This window comes from Salvelinus sp. IW2-2015, unplaced genomic scaffold, assembly GCF_002910315.2.
Source record: "Salvelinus sp. IW2-2015 unplaced genomic scaffold, ASM291031v2 Un_scaffold6806, whole genome shotgun sequence".
NCBI lineage: Eukaryota > Metazoa > Chordata > Actinopteri > Salmoniformes > Salmonidae > Salvelinus > Salvelinus sp. IW2-2015.
In genome coordinates, this window is record NW_019948067.1 from 8923 (window position 1) to 17853 (window position 8931).

Here is an 8931-nt window from a genome sequence, read left to right on the forward strand (position 1 = left end):
GTCTTTGCATACCAATCAACTGTGAATAGCCTACATTTAGAGTATTTGCACAAGCGATCATCTAACTCATGAAATAATCAGATTTCTCTTGGATCCGTCCATTGAAGTCTTTGTCATACATGGCTGGGTCGGTTATTCAAATGTCCATTTAATCTTTACAGGCCACAATCTGTTTGGTGGCTGCGTTTAGAAGGAGACTTCTGTTAAGACTGGGTTAGTTATTCAAATGACCATTTAATCTTTTACTGACCACAATCTGTGTGGTGGCTGTGTGTAGTGAGCTTAATAGAGAGTGTTGGGAAAGCTTTCCCTGGTACTTGACAGCTGACCTTTTAGCAGTGATGCCATTGTAACGAAGTTAAGAACGTACCATAAACTCCCTCCACAACTAGCTTGAAATGCGGATGGAGCGATCCCATTGGTACCTTCTGGGTGGCTCAAACCATTGGAACGTTGTCAATGAGGCCATATTTCCAGACCCCATTCCATGGTTAAATGCGGTGGTTCGCGCTTTCAGTTTTGTGCGAATGCCGTCATCCATCCATGGTTTCTGGTTAGGGTAGGTTTTAATGGTCACAGTGAGAACAACATCTCCAATGCACTTCTTTATAAACTCCCTCTCTGAGTCAGCGTATAGATCGATGTTGTTCTCTGAGGCTGACCGGAACATATCCCAGTCCGCGTGATCAAAACAATYTTGATGCGTGGATTCCTATTGGTCAGACCAGCGTTGAATGGTTCTAGTCACTGGTATATTGTGTTTGAGTTTATGCCTATAAGACGGTAGGAGGAAGATGAGGTGATGGTCAGATTTGCCGAAGAGAGGGTGGGGGAGAGCTTTGTACGCATCGCAGAATATCAAGTTTATTACCCCTGCGCGTAGTGCAATAAATATGCTGATAGATTTTAGGTAGCCTTGTTCTCAAACTTGCTTTGTTAAAATCCCCAGCTCCAATAAATGCATCTTCAGGATATATGGTTTCCAGTTTACATAGAGTCCAGTGAAGTTCCTTGAGGGCTGTTTTGGTGTCTGCTTGAGGGGGAATGTACACCGCTGTTATGATAACTGACGGGGATTGTCTTGGAAGGTAATATGACCAGCATTTGATTGTAAGGAATTCTAGATCGGGTGAGCAGAAGGACTTGAGTTCCTGTATGTTGTTATGATTACACCATGAGTCGTTTATCATGAATCATAAACCCCCGCCCTTCCTCTTCCACAGAGAGTTGTTTATCTCTGTCGGAGCGATGCATGGAGAAGCCAGGTGGCTGAACTGATTCTGACAACATATCCCGACAACATATCCCGAGAGAGCCATGTTTCCGTGAAACAGAATGTTACAATCTCTGATGTCTCTCTGGAAGGCAACACTTGCTCGAATTTCGTCTACCTTATTGTCAAGAGACTGGAAATTGGCGAGTAGTATTCTCGGGAGTGGTGGGCGATGTGCAATTTCCTGGGGTAACAATGTAAGAAATAATACATAAAAAAACAAATACTGCATAGTTTCCTAAGGATTCGAAGCGAGGCGACCATCTCTGTCGGCGCCATGTGTATTTGACTGAGAGCAGACCAGTCCAGAAATCTGGCAGTGGCTTTTGAATAAATTACATTTTCACAGGACCGCTTGTTGCAATTTCGATGAGGCTCTCTTGTTCAAATAGGAAAGTACCTGCCTATTTGCGCACCCAACTCACTCAGGTGCTTCGCTATATCACATTTGACATTGTCCGGAAGCTTGAGTTCATTTGCACACAAAACATCCTACAATGATGGAAAGACCTGTGTGTTGTCCTTGTTAATGCAGACAGAGAAGTGCTCCAACTTCTTAAACCTTTTGTAGTCTTAACATTCTGGATACTCCCCTTGTTCTAAGGATAAAAAAATACACGCCTTCACTAAACCCCTAAATTAAACCCTCTTAATTGAATTTTAAACCCCAAATATATTTTGCATGAAGAAACAACCTGTCATTCATCACAAACGTTGTGAATATCTGGGTTTTCTCTCTTCATAATGCAGCATTTAATCAGTGGACACCACTCATTTTTATTACAACACACCTGTCATAATTGTTTTCTTTACTAAAGTAGAGGTTTATTATTATTATTATTGATAAAGGTACTACATAGATGTAAAAACAGTCATAATTGTTTTCTTTACTAATTACATAATTGTTCTCTTTTTTTTATCCTTAGGACTAGGGGATGGTAGGAGGTGTTCATAATGTTTTATATTCTCTGTCCATCTCTCTCTGTCCATCTCTCTCTCTGTCCATCTCTCTCTCTCTGTCCTTCTCTCTCTCTGTCCATCCCTCTCTGTCCATTTCTCTCTCTGTCCATCTCTCTCTCTCTGTCCATCTCTCTCTCTCTGTCCATCTCCCTCTCTCTGTCCATCCCATCTCTCTCCTCTACTCTCTCTCTGTCCATTCACATCTCTTCTTCTCGTCTCATGCTCTCTCTCTCTGTCATCTCTCTCTCTGTCCATCCTCTCTCTCTGTCCATCTCTCTGTCTCTCGTCTCCATCTCTCTTCTGTCCATCGTCTCTCTCTGTCCATCTCTCTCTCTGTCCATATCTCTCTCTGCATCTGTCTGTCATCTCTCTCTCTGTCCATACTCTCTCTCTCTGTCCATCTCTCTCTCTGTCCAACTCCTCTCTGTCTCTGTCCATCGCCTCCTCTCTCTCTGTCCATCTCTCTCTCTGTCCTCTCCTATCTCTGCCATCTCTATCTCTGTCCATCTCTATCTCTGTCATCTCTCTCTACTGTCTTCTCTCTCTTTCCCCTCTCTCTCTCTGTCCATCTCTCTCTCTGTCCATCTCTCTCTGTCCATCTCTCTCTCTGTCCATCTCTCTCTGTCCATCTCTATCTCTGTCCATCTCTCTCTCTCTCTGTCATCTCTCTCTGCCCATCTATCTCTCTCTGCCATCCATCTCTACTCTCTCTCTGTCCATCCCTCTCTCTCTGTCCATCTCTCTCTCTCTGTTCCATCTCTCTCTTTCTGTCTCTCTATCTCTGTCATCTCTTGTCCATCTCTCTCTCTGTCCATCTCTTTCTCTCTGTCCATCCCCTCTCTCTGTCTCCCTCTCTCTTTGTCCTCTCTCTCTCTCTGTCCATCTCTATCTCTGTCCATCTCTATCTCTGTCCATCTTCTCTCTCTGTCCATCTCTCTCTCTCTGTCCATCTCTCTCCTCTCTGTCCATCTCTCTCTTTCTGTCATCCTCTCTCTCTCTGTCCAAGTCTCTCTCTCTCTGTCCATCTCTCTCTCTCTGTCCATCTCTACTCGTCTCTCTGTCCATCTCTCTCTCTGTCATCTCTCTCTCTGTCCATCTCTCTTCTGTCTCTCTCTGTCCATCGCCTCTCTCTCTGTCCATCTCTTGCCATCTCCTTCTCTGTCCATGCTTTCTCTTGGTCCATCCTCTTATCTCTCGTCCATCTCTCTCTCTCTGTCCGATCTCTCTCTCTTCTGTCGCATCTCTCTCTCTCTGTCCATCTATATCTCTCTGTCATCTCTCTCTCTGTAAGTCTCTCTCTCTGTCCTTCTCTCTCTGTCCATCTCTCTCTCTCTCTGTCCATGACTATATCTCTGTCATCTCTCTCTCTGTCCATCCTCTCTCTTTGTCCTCTCTCTTCTGCCATCTCTCTCTCTCCTGTCCATCCTCTATCTCTGTCCATCTCTCTCTCTCTCTGTCCATCTCTCTCTCTTGTCCATTCTTCTCTCTCTGTCCATCTCTATCTCTCTGTCCATTCTCTCTCTCTCTGTCCACTCTCTCTCCATCTGTTCCCATTCTCTCTTCTGTCCACTCTCTCTTCTCTGTCGTCCCCTCTCTGTCTCTCTCTCTCTGTCCATCTCTCTCTGTCCATCTACTTCTCTCTGCCCATCTCTCTCTCTCTGTCCATGCCTCTCTCTGCCATGTCTCTCTCTCTGTCCATCTCTCCTCTCTGTCCATCTCTCTCCTCTGTCCATTCTCTCTCTCTGTCCATCTCTCTCTCTCATTCTCTCTCTCTGTGCATCCCTCTCTCTGTCATCTCTCTTCTGTCCATCTCTCTCTCTCTGTCCTCTCTCTCTCTTCTGTCCATCCCCCTCTCCTGTCCATCTCTCTCTTGTCCATCTCTCTCTCTCTCTATCTCACTCTCTCTGTCCATCGCTCTCATCTGTCCATCTTCTCTCTCTCTGTCCTTCTCTCTCTCTCTGTCCATCTCTCTCTCTCTGTCCTTCTCTCTTCTCTGTCATCTCTATCTGTCCATCTATCTCTCTCTGCCCATCTCTCTCTCTCTGTCCATCTCTCTCTCTGTCCATCTCTATCTCTCTGTCTGCTCTCTCTCTGTCCATCCTCTCTCTGTCATCTCTCTCTGTCCATCCCTCTCTCTGTCCATACCCTCTCTTCTTCTCTCTCCTCTCTCTCCTCTCCCTTCATCTGTCTCTCTCTGTCCATCTCCTCTCTTCTGTCATCTCTTCATCTCTCTGTCCATCTCTCTCTCTGTCATCTCTCCTCTCTGTCCATCTCCTTCCTCTGTCAATCTTCTCCCTCCTTGCTGTCCTACTCTCTCTCTGCTGTCATTCCCTCTCTCTGTCCATCCCTCTCTCTGTCCATCTCTCTCTGTCCATCCTCTCTCTGTCCATCTCTCTTTTGTCATCTCTCTCTGTCCTGTCATCTCTCTCTCTCTTCCATCCCTCTCTCTGTCATCTCTCTTTGTTCCCTCTCTCTGTCTGTCCTCTCTCTCTCTGTCATTCCTCTCTCTCTGTTCCATCCCTCTCTCTGTCCATCTCTCTCTGTCCATCTCTCTTGCCATCTTCTCTCTGTCCATCCTCTCTCTCTGTCCATCCCCCCTCTCTCTGTCCCTCCCTCTCTCTGTCAACTCCTCTCTCTGTCATCTCTCTCATCTGTCACCCTCTCTCTCTGTCCCCCTCTCTCTGTCCATCTCTCTCTCTCGTCCATCCCTCTCTCTCTCGTCCATCTCTCTCTCTGTCCACATCTCTTCTGTCTCTCTCTCTCTCTGTCTCACTCCCTCTCTCATCCTGTCCACCCTTCTCCTGCCTCTCTCTTGTCCATCTCTCTCTCTGTCCATTCTCTCTCTTTCCACCCTCCTCTCTCTGGTCCTCTCTCTCTCTGTCCATATCTTCTCTCTCTCCCATCTCTCTCTCTGTCCATCTCTCTCTCTCTGTCCATCTCTCTTCTCTGTCACTCTCTCCTTCTGTCATGACTCTCTCTCTTGTCTCATCTCTCTCTCTGTCCATCTCTCCCTCTCTCCTGTTCTCTCTCTCTCTGTCCTGTCTCTCTTCCTCTCTCTTCTCTGTCCATCTCTCTCTCTCTGTCCTCCCCTCCTCTGTCCATCTCCTCTCTGTCCATCTCTCTCTCTCCAATCTGCTCTCTGTCCATCTCTCTCTCTGTCCTCTATCTTCTCTCTTGTCCATCTCTCTCTCTGTCTCATCTCTCTCTCTGTCACTCTCTCTGCTCCTCTGTCTCATCTTCTCTCTCTGTCCATGCTCTCTCTCTGTCCATCTCTCTCTCTGTCCTCCTCTCTCTCCTCTTGTCCTTCTCTCTCTCTCTGTCCATCTCTCTCTCTCTTCATCTCCTCTCTGTCTTCCTCCTCTCTCTCTGTCCTCTCTCGTCTCTTCCTTTGTCTCTTCTCTCTGTCCATCATCTCTGTCCATCTCTCTCTCTCTGTCCATCTCTCTCTGTCCATCTCTCTCTCTGTCCGTCTACCCCCTCTTTCCTCCCTCCTCTCTGTCATCCCTCTTCTCTCTGTCATTCATCTCTCTCCTCTCTATCTCTCTGTCATTCTCTCTCTCTGTCCCTGCTCTCTCTCTCTCTCTCCTCTCTCTCCTCTCATACGCTCTCTCTGTCATCTCTATCTCTCTGTCCATCTCTCTCTCATAATTTGTCCATCTCTCTCTCTGTCCGTCCCCCTCTCTTTGTCCATCTCTCTCTTTGTCCATCGCTCTTCTGTCCATATCTCTATCTCTCTGTCCATCTCTCTCTCTCTGTCCATCTGTCTCTCTCTGTCCATCTCTCTTCTGTCCATCCCCTCTCTTCTGTCAATCTCTCTCTCTCTGTCCATTCTCTCTCTCTCTGTCCATCTCTTCTTTTCTCTGTCCATCTCCCTCTCCTGTCCATCATCCTCGTCTCTGTCCATCTCTCTCTCTTCTCTGTCCAATCCGCCCTCTCTCTGTCCACGCCCTCTTCTGTCCACAATCTCTCTCTGTCATGCCTCTCTCTTGTCCATCTCTCTCTCTGTCCATCTCTATCTCTGTCCATCTTCAATTCTTGTCCATCTCTCTCTCCTGTCCATCTCTATCTCTGTCCAACCCCCTCTCTCTGTCCATACTCTCTCTCTGTCCATCTCTCTCTCTGTCATCTCTCTCTCTACCATCTTCTCTCTGTCCCATCTCTCTCTCTCTGTCCCTCTCTCTTCTGTCCATCTCTCTCTCTGTCCATCTCTCTCTTCTGTCCAATCCTCTTCTCGTCCGAATTCCCCTCTTCTCGGTCCATTCCCCTCTCTCTGCCCATCTCTCTCTGCCATACTCTCTCTGTCCATACCTCTCTCTGTCCCATCTCTCTCTCTGTCCCATCTCTCTCTCTGTCCGTCCCCCTCTCTCTGTCCATCTCTCTCTCTGGGTCAATCCGCTCTTCTCTGTCATGCTTATCTCTGTTCATTCCTCAATCTCCTGTCCATCTCTCTCTCTGTCCATCTCTATCTCTGTCCAAACCCCCTCTCTCTGTCCTTAATATAAGTCCATCCTCTCCTTCTGTCCATCACTCATCTCTCTGTCCATCTCATATTCTGATAAATATAATATATATATAATAACTCTCTCCTCTGTTCCTCTCTCTCTCTGTCATCTCTCTCTCATACCTCATAATGTCCAATATAATCTCTGTCCATTCCCTCCTCTCTCCCATCTGTCTCTGTCCATACCTCTCTCTGTCCATCCTTCTCGTGTCCAATATAAACTCTCTCTCTGTCCATCTCTCTCTCTGGTCGTAACCCATATCTGTCCACAAATCATCTCTCTCTGTCAATCCCGACTCTCTCGTCCATCTCTATCTCTGTATATAATATATATAATACTCTCTCTCTGTCCACTCTAATATAATAGAATACAACCCCTCTCTCTGTCCATCTCTCTCTCTGTCCATCTCTCTCTTGTCATCTCTCTATCGTCCATCCTCTTCTCTGTCCATCTCTCTCTCTCTGTTCCATAACTCTCAAATGTGTCCATTCTCTCCATCTGTCATCTCTTCTCCTGGTCCATCCCCTCTCTCTGTCCATTCCCCTCATCTCCACGTCCATTCCCCTCTCTCTGCCCTCTCTCTCTCTGTCCATACCTCTCTATATAGTCCATCCTCTCTCTGTCCATTCTCTCTCTGTCCATCTTCTCTCTGTCCGTCCCCTCTCCTCTGTCCATAAAATATCTCTCTGTCAATTCCCGCTCTCAAATGTTCCATTCTCTATAATAGATCCATCTCTCAATCTCTGTCCATACTCTCTCTCTGTCCCATCTCTATCTCTGATACAACCATATATAATCTGTCATCTCTCTTCTGTCCATCTCTCTCTCTGTTCATTACTCTCTCTCTGTCCATCCCTCTCTCTCCTTCCCATCTCTCTTCTGTCAATCTCTCTCTCTGTCCATTCCCCTCTCCTAGATATATCGCATATATAATAGATATATACGCCTCTTCTATATATATATCTCTGTCCATCTCTCTCTGTCAATATATATAGTTCATGAAACCCTTCATAGAGAGTCCATCTCATATCTCTGTCCATTCTCTCTCTGTCCGTCCCCCTCTCTCTGTCCATCTTCTCTCTCTGTCATCCCGGTCTCTCTGTCCATCTCTCTCTCTCGTCCTTCTCTCTCTGTCCATCTCTCTCTCTGTCCCTTCTTCTCTCTTCCATCCCTCTCTCTGTAAACATCCTCTTCCTGTCCATCTCTCTCTTCTGTCAATCCCGCTCTCTCTGTCCATCTCTCTCTCTGTCCTTCTCGTCTCTCTGTCCGTCCCCTCTCTTTTGTCCATTTCTCTTTCTGTCCATCGCTCTCTCTCTGTCCATCCCACTCCTCGTCCATAGCCATCTCTCGTTTGTCCATCTCTCTCTCTGTCAATCTCATCTCTCTCCTGTCCATCTATATCTCTCTGTCCTCTCTCTCTCTCTGTCCAACTTTTCTCTCTGTCCGTCCCTCTCTCTTTGCCATCTCTGCTCTCTGTCCGTCCCCTCTCTTTCCATCTCTCTCTGTCTGTCATCTCTCTCTCTCTGTTCACCTCTTCTCTCTCTGTCCCATATCTCTCTCTTGGTCCATCACCCTCTCTCTGTCCATCTCTCTCTCTCTCTGTCCTCTCTCTTCTGGTCCATCTCCTTCTCTCTTCATCCCCTCTCTCTGGTCCATCTCTCTTTTCTCGTCCATCTTCCCTCTCTCTGTCACATCCTCTCTCTGTCCATCTCTCTCTCTCTGTCCACCCTCTCTCTGTCCATATCTCTTGTCCATCCTCTCTCTCTGTCGCACTCTCTCTCTCTGTCCATCCCCCTTCTCTCGTCCATCTCTCTCTGTCCATCCCCTCTCGTCTGTCAATCTTCTCTCTCTGTCCATGCTCTCTCTTCTGTCCATCCTCTCTCTCTCTGTCTCATCTATATCTCTTGTCCATCTGTCTCGTCTCTGTCCATGCTCTCTTCTGTCCCATCTCTCTCTCTGTCCATACTCTCTCTCGTCTGTCATCCCCTCTCTCTGTCCCATCTCTATTCTGTCCATCTCCCTCTCTCTGTCCATCTCTCTCTCTGCCATTCTCTCTCTCCTGTCCATCTCTCTCTCTGTCCATCTCTCTCTCTCTTCCATCCCCCTCTCTCTGTCCATCTCTTCTGTCCATCCCCTCTCTCTGTCAATCCTCTCTCTCTGTCCATCTCTCTCTCTGTCATCTCTCTCCTCTCCTGT

General features: G+C 47.1%; 2 long non-coding RNA genes across 4 annotated transcripts in view; both read right to left on the reverse strand.

Moving 5' to 3' along the window:
- Nucleotides 1-2484: 2484 nt before the first annotated feature.
- Nucleotides 2485-7163, reverse strand: LOC139027011 (uncharacterized). 3 transcript variants are annotated; one of them, XR_011479030.1, is made up of 4 exons: nt 7107-7163; nt 2939-2990; nt 2618-2655; nt 2485-2520 (listed from the first exon to the last, which is right to left on the reverse strand). It is a non-coding gene; the product is annotated as an uncharacterized lncRNA (long non-coding RNA). The 3 variants fall into 3 exon arrangements; XR_011479029.1 differs by lacking the exons at nt 2485-2520; nt 2618-2655 and adding an exon at nt 2670-2726 and having other exon boundaries at nt 7107-7159; XR_011479028.1 differs by lacking the exons at nt 2485-2520; nt 2618-2655 and adding an exon at nt 2789-2897 and having other exon boundaries at nt 7107-7161.
- Nucleotides 7164-7859: 696 nt separating this feature from the next.
- Nucleotides 7860-8931, reverse strand: part of LOC139027012 (uncharacterized) — a 9247-nt gene continuing 8175 nt past the window's right edge. Inside the window, exons 2-3 of the long non-coding RNA XR_011479031.1 lie at nt 8428-8463; nt 7860-7890 (exon numbers count right to left, since the gene is read on the reverse strand). This is a non-coding gene — a long non-coding RNA (uncharacterized lncRNA). The remainder of the gene's footprint in view (nt 7891-8427; nt 8464-8931) is intronic.